The following is a 15,062-nucleotide window of genomic DNA, read 5'->3' as shown; positions in this document are numbered from 1 at the left end:
AGAGTGCAACAATATTCCACAGGGGGCCCTGTACCAACTTAATGAAGTTTCCAAGTGGTACTGGATGCATGTAAGGGGTGAGGATGTGACTCTAGTACCACCAGAGGAGACCTGGAAGAAACCTCGAAGATCAGACACCAGAGGGCGGTATCTCAGGTCCAGATTTCCACCTCTCCTGCTGGGCTTTCCAGTTAAAAAACATAAGATCACTTTTGTTTAAGATAGCTTGTTTTCCTCTTTATTTACAAGCTCTGACATTTTTGTTTTACCTTATCGTGGTGGGGGATTCCTTTTTAAATTTGACCACCCCAACTTTTTCAAAAAAGCCAAAATAAAGATTTTAAGAGAGGCTAGTGAGTTTTGATATCTGACCAGAAGAATCTTGAGGATACCCTATAATAACGTTGGTACACCTATTTGGAACTGTCCAGGTACCCCATATGCCTGCAGGACAAAATGTCTGTCCCACTAATTAAAGTGGGAATAAATGAATGGGGGCAGATATTGCAGGGCAATAAAATAACCCCTTGGGAAACCTTAAATAGTATTACGAATCAAAATGAAGGAAACGAAGAGTGGAAAAATATTCCACAGAGGGCCCTAAACCAGCGTAATGAAGATTCCAAGTGGTACTGGATGCATGTAAGGGGTGAGGATGTGACTCTAGCACCACCGGAGGAGACCTGGAGCAGCGACCTGCCAGCAATCGACTTTACACACCTATGGCAAGTGTCAATGCTCATGCTATGGTTGGTTGTCAAAGCTGCTCCACTTAGAAGAAATCATATTTGTGCAGTCCTTGGAGCGTAATGGACCCCAAAAACGTTATCAAAGCTAGGAGGCGGAGAATGCAAGCTCCGTCTAAAGTGTTCAGCGAGGGTTGCAGATGATTTACATATATTTAGGCAGTGTCTACAGCTCCAGGTCGTCTGGCTAGATATTGGTAAGGCTATTTCAGAGATTTTGGGGAAGGAAATCGATGTAAGTCTGGCTTTGGTCATTTTTAGGGTCTTGTCGGGTGGGGAGGCACGTTTTAAACTCATAAAACAACATGTTCAATTGCTATTTGTATTATTGGTATTGGCAAGAAGGGAAATCTGCTTAAAATGGGTATCCGGTCCTAGGCCTTCTGAGGCCCTGGGCGAAAGGGAAGATGTGAGGCCCCTCCAAGTGACATCACAGAAAGTGACTTCGCAGGACTTTTGATCTTAGTTATTTGGCATCAGTGAAGCAAACTAATATGGATATCAGTAACATGGACAAAAGTAGAGGGAATGGAAAACAGGTGGGCACCGAGGGCAATTAAAAAAAATAGTCTACTCTGTGGAATGGACAGGTTGCCATGGCACACCATTAAAGCTCTAGAATATTTCGGCGTCTATGATGCTTTAGCAAATGTTTGTGACAATTGTCCTTTAAAATGCACCATTTGAGCCCTTTTTCAAAGTTTTCTTGGAAGAGAACCCACACAAATTCACCAAGAAAAAGCCTCTCTCTTTACCTAGAATTTGAGGCTAGTACTGATCCCACCACTTTCAAATGTTAGCAGCCGACACAGCCTGGCAGTGGACTCTTCCGGAGACACTATTCAAATCAAGCTTAATGTGAGATGGAGTTTTCTTTGACAGAAGTGATTCAATTATAAGTCTTTGGGGCACCAGTGGCCTCAAAATGCCAAGCCGGACCTATGGGTGGGAAACAATTTGATGAGGAGACTGCAATAACCTGCTGATGAGCCCTATGCCCTGCTGAGCTAGTATGCTGCTGGGACATAATTATTTCTGCTGATGAGCCCTATACCCTGCTGATCTAGTATGCTGTTGAGACATAAATATTTCTGCTGATGAGTCCTGCGCTGGTTTACTCTGCCGATGAGTCTGGTGCTGGTATAATTTGCTGCCAATGAGCCTTTTACACCAGAATCTACCAATGACGAGAAGGAATCATCATCTGCTGATGAGCCCACCAAGATCTCAAATGATATGCTGCTAATGAGCCCAGGGCCTTCTATAATACGCTGTCAACGAGCCCAATGCTGCTTTAGTGTTGGTGGTGAATCCTCAATGCCCATGCTGTAGGGCTGATGAGTTCTGTAAATTGCTGGCGATGAACCTACAGTGCTTCCATAAACACCTGCTGGCGAGCTCAGCCAATTGCTGCTGTACGTTGCTAATGAGTCCACCCAGTACTACTGTAATGTGCTGATGGTGAGGCTAATCTGTAATTCTGTTCTGGAAATGAACCAGGTCCTATTTTTGTACACTGAGATGAGCCCGAGTCTGCTATAATATGCTGCCAATGAGTCTGCTGCTGGCATGGCATGCTGCTGATGAGCCAGCCCTGTTAGAACACCTGTTGGTGAGCCTGGTGATGTGTTATTATTTTCAGCTGAATGTAAACCGGGTGTCAGTGTAAACTGACTCCGCTGTACTCTCCTGTACCTGATCCCTCTGTTTTTCTAAGGTGCTCTTAATAAAGTCTGGTGGTCATTTGATCGGATGCCGGTTTGCCCGGCACTGGTATCATCTGCATCCTGTGATCCCAGTACTGTAGTAAACTGCTTACGGCGAGTCAGGGGCACTTTTTCTTGATCCCATGTCAGACCGCCGGGCGGGCGCTGTTTTAGTCTGCCCCTTCGGGGGCTCCTTTTTCGACGATGGGTGTTCTCTTGCGCCGTATTACTGATCCCTGCGCAGTAAGTATATTGTTGTGTCTACTACAGCTCCGGGGTAATAGGGGTGGGGGGAAGGGGAGTGGGGTCACAGGGATGCAACGAAATCTGCTCCCGTCTCTTCCTGGCAGGTGATGCTCTGAGCTAGAATCGCTGCGTCACGTTTTGTTGTGAACCCTGGATCCCTGGCCCGTGCAGTGACGTCATGTACTTGCCCTGGCGCTGAACTTACTGGAATCGTGGCCGGCGGCGGGGGCCCCCCAGAGAAACACACACACTCTCGATATTATTGGACGGACGGAAGAATGCACTGTGCTGTGCTCACTGCGCAGCGCTTTTCCCCAGGCCATCATCATTTATTATTCCCGCAACTGCGGGGCCGGCAGCGGGGCCCCCCTGAGCGCGAGGCCCCCCTGAGCGCGAGGCCCCCCTGAGCGCGAGGCCCCCCTGAGCGCGAGGCCCTGGGCAGCTGCCCATACCGCCCATGGCTAGGACCGGCCCTGGCCTTTACCACTAGACTATTTGGGTTGGGTTAAGTCTGTTAACAGAGTAAACAGCTATATCGATCCAGTGTTTGAGAAAAAAGAGCAAGTATATGGGTGGCCTGGGAGAGTGGGTAAATAAAATCTAATAAAAATCATTAGACTTCATTATCAATGGTCCAATGATTAAGAAAAAAGTAAAACCTTGCCAGGGAGAACGTGTTACCCCCAGTTCACCAAAAAAGCCTCAGTTCGCCAGGTCTTTAAGAGGTCGTTTTCTGAACAAGATATGGAGTCGGTTGGGGGCCCTTGCCCACCTCGAGTGATCAAGCCCCTCTCTTTCCTCCTCCCTCCAAGACACGATCAGAGGTCATAACTCCTAATAAAGTTAATTCTTTATGGATGAGGACAAAAAGAGCAACATTTATCGTCTTTCATTCTCTTCGGGCTTCATATATAGCAACCATCTTACTACAAATATTAAGGAAGCCCAAAAAATAGACTGCATATATAAAGTTTCAGAATAACTACATAAATAACTAATTGCCATTTATTGGTCACATGATTAAGTGAACCAATAACCAAATGCATTACAAATAAAATAGATAAAAATAAAAACATCAAATCTGATTTTCAGTCTTTAGAAATAGGTAGTATTGCCAGAAATTCCTCTGACCCTAAAACTTTCTAGACCTACAGCATTTTCTGCATTTTGAGATGATGCACATTTCTTATGGGGTGCAAGGATAAAAGGGGTTCCCAAAATGTGTTTTTCCACCAATGCATTTTTCATAGAATATTTGATTTGACATAGCTCGAAAATGCTGCTTGGATTTACATGAAATGTGGCAGGATTATATATTATGGTGCCTAATGATACTTTTTGGATACTGTATTTCAGTAGGGTAAGTACTTTTTAAGTTATAAGGCATTTACGGCCAGATTCATCAAACTAAAATCGGCTCACAAAGGGCCAGATTCTGAGAATCTGGCCCTTTGCGAGCGCTATTTTTGCATTTGGGATTCATCATCCCAAATGCAAAAATCGCTATTCTAGAAATCGCTAAATTGCGATCAATTGCATTTAAGGAATCTCAATTTGAGATTCCTTAAATGCAATTCATTAACCATTTTAAAATTGCGAATTCGCAATCTGTGGCCGCTATTTACCGCGAAGTCTAACTACGTGGTAAATAGCAAAAACTTTGAAAAATGCACTAAAGTGCATTTTTCAAAGTTTCATGTTTTGCACACACATGCCCTGAGGGCATGTGTGTGCGCAACATATGTGCGCACATCAATTTCAGGGGTGCAGCATGGTGTCCTTTGGACACCCCTGCACCCTTGAAATCTCAATCTCAATTTGCGAATCGCTAATTGCAATTAGCAAATTGAGATTGTCTTCCCATTCATTCCTTTGGGCCTCATAGCCCTTTGCGAGCGCTATTTTTGCATTTGGGATTCATCATCCCAAATGCAAAAATCGCAATTCTAGAAATCGATAAATTGCGATTAATTGCATTTAAGGAATCTCAATTTGAGATTCCTTAAATGCAATTCATTAACCATTTTAAAATTGCGAATTCGCAATCTGGGGCCGCTATTTACCGCGAAGTCTAACTACGTGGTAAATAGCAAAAACTTTGAAAAATGCACTAAAGTGCATTTTTCAAAGTTTCATGTTGCGCACACACATGCCCTGAGGGCATGTGTGTGCGCAACATATGTGCACACATCAATTTCCGGGGTGCAACAGGGTGTCCTTTGGACACCCCTGCACCCTTGAAATCGCAATCTCAATTTGTGAATCGCTAATTACGATTAGCAAATTGAGATTGTCTTCCCATTCATTCCTATGGGCCTCTAGGCCCATAGGAATGAATGGGGAGATATTCCTTAATTGCGACTCGCAATTTGCGAGTCGCAATTAAGGAATTAAAAGAAATCGCTATTTTGTAAGTGATTTCTTGATGAATAGCATTTTGCTATTCCTTAATAGCGATTCAGTATTTTTCGCTATTAAGGAATAGCAAAATGTGTTCTTGATGAATCAGGGTTATAAACTTGCAGCCACATGCATCAAGTGATTTAGGTATCGCGAACAGTGCGAATTGCAAAATTCGGCCGTTTGCGATTCCTAAATCACTATTTGAGATGCATCAATCAAAAACTACAAGAAATCGCTATTTTTTGCGATTTCTGAAAATGCGATTGCATTTAAGGAATCACAATTTGCGATTCCTTGAATGCACTGCATGACACTTAAAAAAATTGCAAATTCGCAATTAGGAGGAAAAAATCACCATGAGGTTGGACCTCATGGTAATTTGCAAAAAATTTTTAAAAATGCATTTTTGTGCATTTTTCAAACGGTCATGTTGTGCGCACACATGCCCTTAGGGCATGAGTGTGCACAACATATGTGCATAGATTGATTTCAGGGGTGCAACAGGGTGTCCTTTGGACACCCCTGCACCCTTGAAATCCCAATCTCAATTTGCGATTAGCTAATTGCGAATCCCAAATTGAGATTGTCTTCCCATTCATTCCTATGGGCCTTTTGGCCCATAGGAATCAATGGGAAGGGATTCCTTAATTGCGATTTGCAAATTGTGAATCGCAAATAAGGAAAATTAAGGAAACGCTAAATAAAATGCGAATTATTGATGCATTGCCGTTTGCGATTCCTTAATTGCGATTCCTTAATTTTCGCAATTAAGGATCGCAAACGGCAACAATGATGTATGTACCTGTTGGTGATATCTGTATGCCCACAGACACAACATACAAGGAATGTCACTCACTTTAGACAAACACACCAAATATCAAAAATGGGAGAGGAACACTTCTCAAAAACCAGGCAAAACATATTTGAGCAGCATTCTATTATTTTTTTAAGCTCATCTAATTATTATAAAAGATAATGATTCAATTATTTGTTAATAAGTAAGTCAGATAAATAAGTCACTTAAGCCCTGCACCAAAAGGTACAAAGGCCTTGAACTGTTTGGTCAGTTTCACTCTGCATGACGTAACAAGCAATGCCAAATGATTACAATTGGAAATATCGTTTACACTGTAGATAGATGAAAACACTTGCTGGGTATTTTGCTAATGCAAAAAAGTAAAATGATCAAAGTAAATAACTCTATATTCAAATTTGAATCAGTGTCCAAGAAACAGCTTGCTGCAAAACTGTTAACATTCTCGTCAAACTGTTGGTTTCTTATAGTTCCCAGATGTACCTTACCTGTTTGAGATCATCGTATGTAAGTAAAAGGAAATTATTTTGGCCACATATTTCCATCCATCCATTGACGTGATCAAACCAGGAACCATAAGGAACTAAATGAAAAAAAGAAAAAACACGAACAAGTGGTGCTGCTTTTTCTATGTAACATGAAATATTGTGGACTGAAGAGAAACACGTAAGGGTGGTTTATTTTATTTTGAACATCCATCTTTCTATACTAATGAAGTGTCCGCCTATAGTTGCTTTCATCATCACTACAAATCATGGGCGCTCTGGGAGGGGTGCTCTTTTATTGGCAACATATTAGGGATGAAGTGTTTACATTTCATCTTATTTAAATGTTTCCGAGAGCTAACCTAGGAAAAGCACATCAGCAGATTACCAAGCTCTAGAACATGATTTCAATTATGCTGCACAAGCCCGCACGGATGTTCCATGTCTTGTGACCCTATACGTTGTCCTATGTCCCAGAGTAATGACTGTAAGTGTGGGGTCTGCACCCTATCGGGCTGTACCTAAATAACCTGACTGTTGCATGTGCGCTACTGATGATGCCGCGTTTTGGGGGGGGGGGAGAGTTTTGTTATCAAGTGTTTGATGAGGTTCGCTTCGCAACCACCTGTGCGGATGGGTGGTAGATGGGTTATGTGGAAGACATGGAGAAGGGAATGAATGACATGAATAAGGAGGGACAATACAGGAAAACCAAAAACGGACACTGCAGTTGTCAGAACTCCTGGCGTGTTTATATAATTGATTGTGTTTTTGTCTGTGGCATTCCTCCACGTTACGCCGCCCGACCTCCGGGATGTGGGACAGAAGGCTGTGTCTTCTCCTGAATATTGACTTTGGTCAACTCTGAATCAAAATGCCTCTGTTCTGGAGGGGACTGGTATATGTTTCTTATATTCCTGTTTTCCGTAATAAACATATTTAAAGAAAAAAAAGAATTATGCTGCACAAGCCAACATGTGTTGTCTTCTGTTTCCGAGAGCTAACCTAGGAAAAGCACATCAGCAGATTACCAAGCTCCAGAACATGATTTCAAATATGCTGCACAAGCCAACATGTTTTGTCTTCTGGTTATTTTGCAGGTTTAAAGCATGAACTTGGCCCAAAAACATTGAGCACTTTACATGAGCACCATATTACATCATACAATGTCAAATCAATTTAGTAGCTAGGCCACATCTCCTTCTCCATTGTAAATATCCTTTTTCACAATGTATAATAATTCCATTGGTAGCATAATACTGTCTTCTCTAAGATCGTAGTCTGTTCTCAGTCCATTGACCTTGATCTACTTCAAATGTATTCCCTCTGCCTTTCCTTCCTCTTCCTCCTATTGCTTCATTATTTACTCTCTTTCCTTTCCTTTCCTTTAGTCTATTACCCATGTAACCAGATTATCTAATTTTCTCCATATTTCCATTCTAGGTTTCCTAGTGTGGGCGCTGGTCTCTTTTCTATCCCTGTGTGCCTCCATTACTGTTAGGATTGAAGTATACATTCACTAACGCAACTACACCTTATCAGTGTTCCACAGTACCATTTATATATCTGATTGGTCTAGGTGGGATTTGCTTGTAGTCATGTGCACTCTCTATTTGTGGTCTTGCATGGTCTCATTTTTCAATGCCCCCAAACTTGCTTCAGCCGAATTTTGCCTTTATGGTGATTATTTTGCAACACTGTTAGACCTGTCTGGATTTTTTGCGTAGTCCCTCCTCATTATTATTTATTTTGTCCCCGTTTTGCCCCTCATACCCTTAATAATTTTTGTGTCTACTACTTTTTATAGGTGTTGGTCAAGGGGATAGGTGTTCTTTTTCCCCTCATAATCTTTTACCTCAGGCCCAGAGGCCTGTTCTGACAAGGAAAGTTGGAACCACAAAATGGTGGCTACCAACTGCCCTAACTGCCAAGTCCAGAACTTACCCATAGACCAGCATAGGGCATTCCAGAACCTTCTGGTCCATTCTGGACCACTGAGGGGCAGCCTATAAAAGGCGGAATGCGGGGCAGCCATTTTGTCTACCTGTGAGAGTCAGCTGGAGGACAGGCTATCTTGAGAGGTGGGGAGAGACTAGTGAAGGGGTTGATCTCCTGGACTGGGAAGCAGCCTATTAAATCCACTTCTCTACCTTTCCTTTGGGATCCTTGTCTTGTCCCCGTTGTGAAGGATTAAATGAGACCCTGGGCGCCTGACCAACCCCTAGCTTAAGAAAAGTGGGGTGTCAAAGGAGAAGGAGACTGCAGTGCTGTGTACGCAGTCCTCTGCCCAGAGGAGAGGCTTCTCTTTGAGCAGTATTTGATAGAGGAAGGGTTCATCCTTGTGGCCCCCTCGTGCAGTGGACATTTGCATTCTGCCTCTGTCTGCCGTGACTTTCTTTTGAGGCAGAACCTTTTCCCCCCCGAGTTTATCACTTACTGACTGGGGCGGAAGCGGAGGAAGGCTGTGCAGTGAAAACCCCAATTCGGCCCCTGTGGAGAAGCGCTGGATTAGCGCTGTGGTCGCTGATGCTGTGAGGAAGTAACAGCCCTGAGGTAATGTCCCCGGTCCCAGGGAGAGAGGAGGAAGTGGGCAGGCGCTGACGCGAGTGCGCGATCTCCATTTGGGAGACGCTGCTTCTGCGCGCATGCCCAAGCAGTGAGGTATCCCTGGCGCAGGAGGGGCCTAAGATCGAGCAGGCCCGGGAGTGTAGTGTTCCTTCCTCGGAGCGGGAGCAGCGGGAGGAATCACCGGCACGCGCGCTACTGCGCATGCCCGCCGGAGGAGCGTCTTTGCCGTCCAGCGCTGAGGAGAGGCGCCGGCGGCTTCTACAGGTTGCGGAGCAATCGGCTTGTCCCTCCTGCCCAAGCGCCACACTGAGGAGCTAGCCCGGGCAGGGAGGGAGAGATACGAGGCCCGGTAGGGGTCTGGGGCATCGTGGTGTCTGCCCTTGTGGTTTTTCTGTGCGAGGGCTACAAATAGGAGTTGTCCTGAGCTGAGGGGCACTGAGGAGCCTACTGAGGCGTGAAAGCCTCTTCAGCCTCGGTTCCTCGAGCCCCTCGCTGTCATTACTCCCCCTGCTTCTGACACAGAGAAGGACCCAACACATTGTGGATACAAGTAAGGAGGTAGTTACGTGGGGGAGTGACTTCCACAGAATTAACTGTATATAAATTGAGACTCTGACTCTGGGAGTACAGCGTCTATGAGGAATCCCTGACAGGGTTCTATTGTAAGCTGACCTAAATGGTTCTTAACCCATTTCTCCCTAACAAGATAAGAAAGAGAACTGTAAATGCTATTTTTGTAAAGGAAAGTGTTACCCTGATCTAGTTAAAAGGCTGATCTTACCAAACTTTAGAGTAATACTGTAATGAGAGATGATGCATAGTAAGCTGAGTACAGTAATTGCCTAACTGAGCTATAAAAGTGTAAGAATCATCTGCCAGTTGTCTAAGTGAACTGTCTATACTCTAAATGCTGGTTGTTAATATGTTTTAGAATTGAAAAGTATTCCTGCTATATTCCACACAAACTGAAGTGTAATTTAATTGTGAATTCTAAAGGCAATAAGAGCAGAGAAATATTATTTTTATAAAGCAGTACTTATTTTCCTATACTTTGGTGTAGTGTTGTTTTTGTGTGCTATTGCGTGGATTTACTGCTGGGTGGTCTGCAACCTTCACACTGTGCCTCTAGAAATTGCATGTCTTACCCCTAGGCCAGGCTACCCTAGGTGACCTGGCATCTCAGGTTCTAACATTTGGTGCCTAGCGGTGGGATACTGACTTGGTTGCAGCTACTCATTAGTAATTCAACGCAATACACTGACCTACACCAGGAGTTTTCTCCTTGCGGCCCTCCTAATTTGAATTTTGTTTTTTCTAAATTTATTTCTGGTGGTGGGTGGAGGTTAACCTCAGGTCACTTCTTGGTTTTCTCCTGTGTGTTGATTTTATTCCATAGTGAAAAATGGAATTGAATTTTAAAGAGCTAGAAGCCAATACTGTGGCCCAACTCAGAGAATGGTGTCAGCAACAAGGGGTATTCTTTAATAAAGGTGCCAAGAAAGGCGAGTTGCTGACAAGCATAAGGGCATGGGTGGAAGCTCATTTAAGGGAGGAACCAGAAACTGAAGAGAGTGACGGGGACACTGTCCTTGAGACTGCAATGTTGAACCAAGCTGGAAGGGGGAATCTGCTGACAGGTCCCAGGATACCTTCGAGGGCGGGCAGCAGCGTCTCAGACAGGGGTTTAACTGACGCCGAGCTGGAAGATCGGAGGGAGGAGAGGAGAACGAGGTTGGAATTAGCTAGGATGGATATGGAAAGGGAGGAAAGGAGGTTAGCCCATGAGCGAACCATCAAAGAGATGGACCTACAAGCCTTATTAAGAAGGTCTCCCAATCCTGATAATGGTGGCAGCGAAAATAAAGTGAACACCAGGGAATCCAGACCCTATTTACCCAAAGATGTCATCGCTAGCTACACCCCAGGTGATGACATTGCCAAATGGTTGGCCGCCTACGAAGTTTCTTTAAGGGCTCACGGGATCTTAGAAACTCACTGGGGAGGTGGGCTGTATAAATACATGCCACCTGCTGGCAGAGACACCTTGTTGGCTCTGGAGCAGGATGAGCAAACCCACTACCCTACAATGAAGGTGGCACTGGTGAAAAAGTTTGGACTTACCCCTGAAAGGTACAGACAGAAATTCAGGGGAAGTCACAAACTGAGTACCCAGAATTGGGTAGACTTTTTAGACTACGCCAAGAAAGCTTTGGAGGGTTGGGTCAAGGGCAGCGAGGTGAAAGATTATGAGGGGCTGTACAATCTATTTTTGAAAGAACACCTCCTCGAGAAATGTTTTCCCGAGTTGCGCCAACACCTGGTGGACAGCAAGCTGACCGATCCCCGGAAGCTTGCAGAGGAGGCGGACACTTGGGCAAGTACCCGGGTGTCCTCAAAGGGGACTGGAGGGGATTCTCAAAAAGCCGGACAGGGCGCCCCCCAGAAGAAGGAGGGGGGAGATAAAAAGAAGGAGTTCTCCGAAGGTCCCCAAAATAATTTCCAAGGTAAGGGAGCAGGTTTCACCCCTAGGGCAAACCCGCCCAGAAACCCTAATCCTGGCCAAAGCCAGCAGCCAAGGGTTCTCCACTGTTTTGAATGTGGTGGTGTTGGACATTATAAGGGGGATGCCAGATGCCCAAAGAGACCACCCCCTCCCACCGGAGGAAAGTCACCGGGAGTAGCTAGTGTAGCGCTCGGGGAGGAGTTGCCCTTAGATAAGGGGGGTGAGTGGGCGGATGTCACCTTAGTGTCCCTGGGAGAGCGGGAGATGGTTCCAAAGATCCAGGTGCCCCCAAATACTACAAAGTATGGGCAATGGGTTACCATCAATGGCCAAAGAGGGGAGGCTCTGAGAGATACAGGAGCCAGTATGACTATGGTGAGAAGTCAACTGGTGTCTCCAGAGCAGGTTGTTCCTAATGTACTCCACCCCGCCGCGATGGCTGACGGCAGAATGGGCCACTATCCAGTGGCTGAGGTTCCCTTTGAGTGGGAAGGGGTTGCAGGTTCACTTCGAGTTGCCGTAAGCCCTGCCGTGCCAGTTGATTGTCTGTTGGGGAATGACATGGAGCACAACACTTGGAGAGAGGTGGAATACCGGACGCATTCTGCGATGCTGGGTACACCTGACTGGGCCTGTGTAAGCACACGGTCTGCGACTGCCCGGAGAGGGAGTTCGCCTGGGTTGGAGCCTGGAACAATGGCCCAACCCGCTGCCAAAAAGGGACAGACTCGGAGACAGGGACAGCCTGCTTCGGCTTCCACGCCCCATGGGACAGATCGGCCACCTGCGGTGGTAGGCCAGGAGGCCATGGAGGGGGAAGTAGACTCTCTGGAGGATTTACCCATCCCTGCTGAGTGGCATGTGGAGGGAGGACCTACCAGAGAGGAATTCTGTAAGGGGCAGAGGGAGTGCCCTACCCTTGAGGGACTGAGGCGTCAGGCTGAAGCCCAGGCAGAAGCCCAGGCAGCAGGTGATGCTACGGGACACCACCATATTTACTGGGAGGATGGCCTCCTCTACAGTGAACCCAAGGTACCTCTACCTGGCTCATCAAGGGCCTTGGTGGTCCCGCAGCAATACCGAGCCTTTCTGCTGGAATTGGCTCATGCGATTCCACTGGCAGGACACTTAGGCCAGGACAAGACCTTTGCACGGCTTGTCCTCCACTTTTACTGGCCTCAGATGAAAGTGGCGTCCAACACATACTGTAGGACATGTGTATCCTGCCAGGCAAGTGGGAAAACAGGGGTGAAGCTAAAGGCTCCCCTGGAACCACTTTCAGTCGTTAGCGCCCCCTTTGAAAGGGTGGGCATCGACATTGTAGGGCCATTGGATCCACCAACAACAGCTGGTCACAGGTTTATCCTGGTTCTGGTGGATCATGCCACACAGTACCCAGAGGCCATCCCTCTGAGAACTGTTACTGCACCTGTGGTGGCTAGGGCCCTGATGGGAATCTTTACCCGTGTAGGATTCCCAAAGGAGGTTGTGTCCGACAGGGGGACCAACTTCCTGTCAGCTTACATGCGGACGATGTGGAAGGAGTGTGGAGTGACCTACCGGTACACCACTCCTTATCACCCCCAGTCCAATGGACTGGTTGAGAGGTTTAATAAGACCCTGAAGGGCATGATAAGAAGTCTGCCGGAGAGCTTACGGAGGAAGTGGGACGTCCTCCTGCCTTGCTTGCTGTTCTCTTACAGAGAGGTGCCGCAGAAGGGAGTGGGCTTCAGCCCTTTTGAATTGTTGTATGGGCACCCTGTGCGTGGGCCTCTCAGCCTGGTGAAGGATGGATGGGAGAAGTCTCCCAGAAAACCTCCTCAGGATGTGGTGAGCTACATGTTGGCCTTCAGAAGCCAGATGGCCAAGTTGTGGAAGCAGGCTTCTGACAACTTGGAGGCCAGTCAGGCAGTCATGAAGGAATGGTACGACCAAAATGCTCACCCGGTGGAGTTGGAGCCTGGCCAGAAAGTATGGGTGATGGAACCTGGAGAGCTAAGTGCTCTTCAAGATCGTTGGACAGGCCCATTTGAGGTGTTGGAGAAGAAGGGTAAGTCCACTTACTTAGTGGATCTTAAGACCCCGCGACAGCCCCTACGGGTGCTGCATGCCAATCGCCTCAAACCCCATCATGAGAGGCCAGAGGTCATCCTGATGTTGGTGACTGATGGTGCTGAGGAAGCAGAAAGCGAGCCTCTCCCAGATCTCTTTTCATGCCAAGAGAAGGATGGGTCGGTGGAGGGAGTGATTCTCTCCCCATCCCTAACTCCTGAGCAACGAGAGGATTGCCGCCAGGTATTGGGGCAGTACTCTTCGCTGTTCTCCCTTGTCCCGGGAAGAACCCACCTGTGTACCCATGATGTGGACACAGGAGACAGCCCCCCAGTGAAGTCCAAGACCTACAGGCTGTCGGACAAGGTGAAGGCTAGCATCCATGGCGAAGTTGCCAAGATGTTAGAGCTAGGAGTGATAGAACCTTCCAGCAGCCCTTGGTCCAGTCCGGTGGTGCTAGTCCCAAAAGTCGCCCCACCGGGCACCACACCAGAACTGAGGTTCTGTGTGGATTACCGAGGACTGAACTCAGTTACAAAGACTGATGCTCACCCAATCCCTAGGGGGGATGAGTTAATTGACCGGCTAGGAGCTGCCCAATACCTAAGTACCTTTGACCTCACTTCAGGGTACTGGCAGATCTCCTTGACAGATGGAGCAAAGGAAAGGTCAGGCTTCTCCACGCCTGAGGGACACTTCCAGTTCTGTGTGATGCCCTTTGGGCTCAAGAACGCCCCTGCCACATTTCAGCGACTGGTGAACCAGGTCCTCTCTGGAATGGAGAGTTTCTCTGCTGCTTACCTGGATGACATTGCTGTCTTCAGTAGCAGTTGGGAGGACCATTTGCAACATTTGCAAGCAGTTCTCCAGGCCCTGAAACAAGCTGGATTGACCATCAAAGCCAGCAAATGCCAGATTGGGCAGGGGTCGGTTGTGTACCTTGGACACTTGGTGGGTAGGGGGTCAGTGCAGCCCCTGCAGGCGAAGATTGAGGCAATCATGGCCTGGGAACCCCCCAAGACACAGACTGAGGTTCGAGCTTTCCTGGGCCTCACAGGTTACTACCGTCGCTTTGTGAAGGGGTATGGCACTATTGTAGCGCCCCTCACAGAGCTCACCTCCAGGAAACAACCTCGACGGGTAGTTTGGACGAAGGCTTGTCAGCAAGCCTTTGAAAAGTTGAAGCAGGCAATGTGTGAAGCACCGGTCCTGAAGGCTCCCGATTTCTCCAAGGAGTTCATTGTCCAAACAGATGCATCCGAACATGGCATTGGGGCAGTGTTATCGCAACTAAATGAAGAGGGCCTGGATCAGCCTGTAGTCTTCTTATCCGGGAGACTGCTTCCCCGGGAACAGAAGTGGAGTGCAATTGAGAGGGAAGCTTTTGCAGTGGTGTGGGCTCTGAAGAAGCTGCGGCCATACCTCTTTGGCTCGCACTTCCTAGTTCAGACTGACCACCGACCCCTTCGTTGGCTGATGCAAATGAAGGGGGAAAATCCCAAGCTGTTGAGGTGGTCCATCTCCCTACAGGGAATGGAC

At 47.0% G+C, this 15,062-nt stretch overlaps 1 pseudogene across 1 annotated transcript in view; it reads right to left on the bottom strand.

Annotated features, from left to right (window-relative positions):
* The window catches only part of LOC144770434 (sulfotransferase 2A1-like), a 443,056-nt pseudogene that overhangs the window by 147,251 nt on the left and 280,743 nt on the right, over nt 1-15,062 (bottom strand). The window contains exon 5 of the transcript XR_013598894.1: nt 6,404-6,498. The product of XR_013598894.1 is annotated as a sulfotransferase 2A1-like (transcript). The remainder of the gene's footprint in view (nt 1-6,403; nt 6,499-15,062) is intronic.

Source organism: Lissotriton helveticus, chromosome 7, assembly GCF_964261635.1.
Source record: "Lissotriton helveticus chromosome 7, aLisHel1.1, whole genome shotgun sequence".
NCBI classification, from domain to species: domain Eukaryota; kingdom Metazoa; phylum Chordata; class Amphibia; order Caudata; family Salamandridae; genus Lissotriton; species Lissotriton helveticus.
The sequence above is the reverse complement of the archived record's forward strand: the minus strand, read 5'-3'. Positions and strand labels throughout refer to the sequence as shown.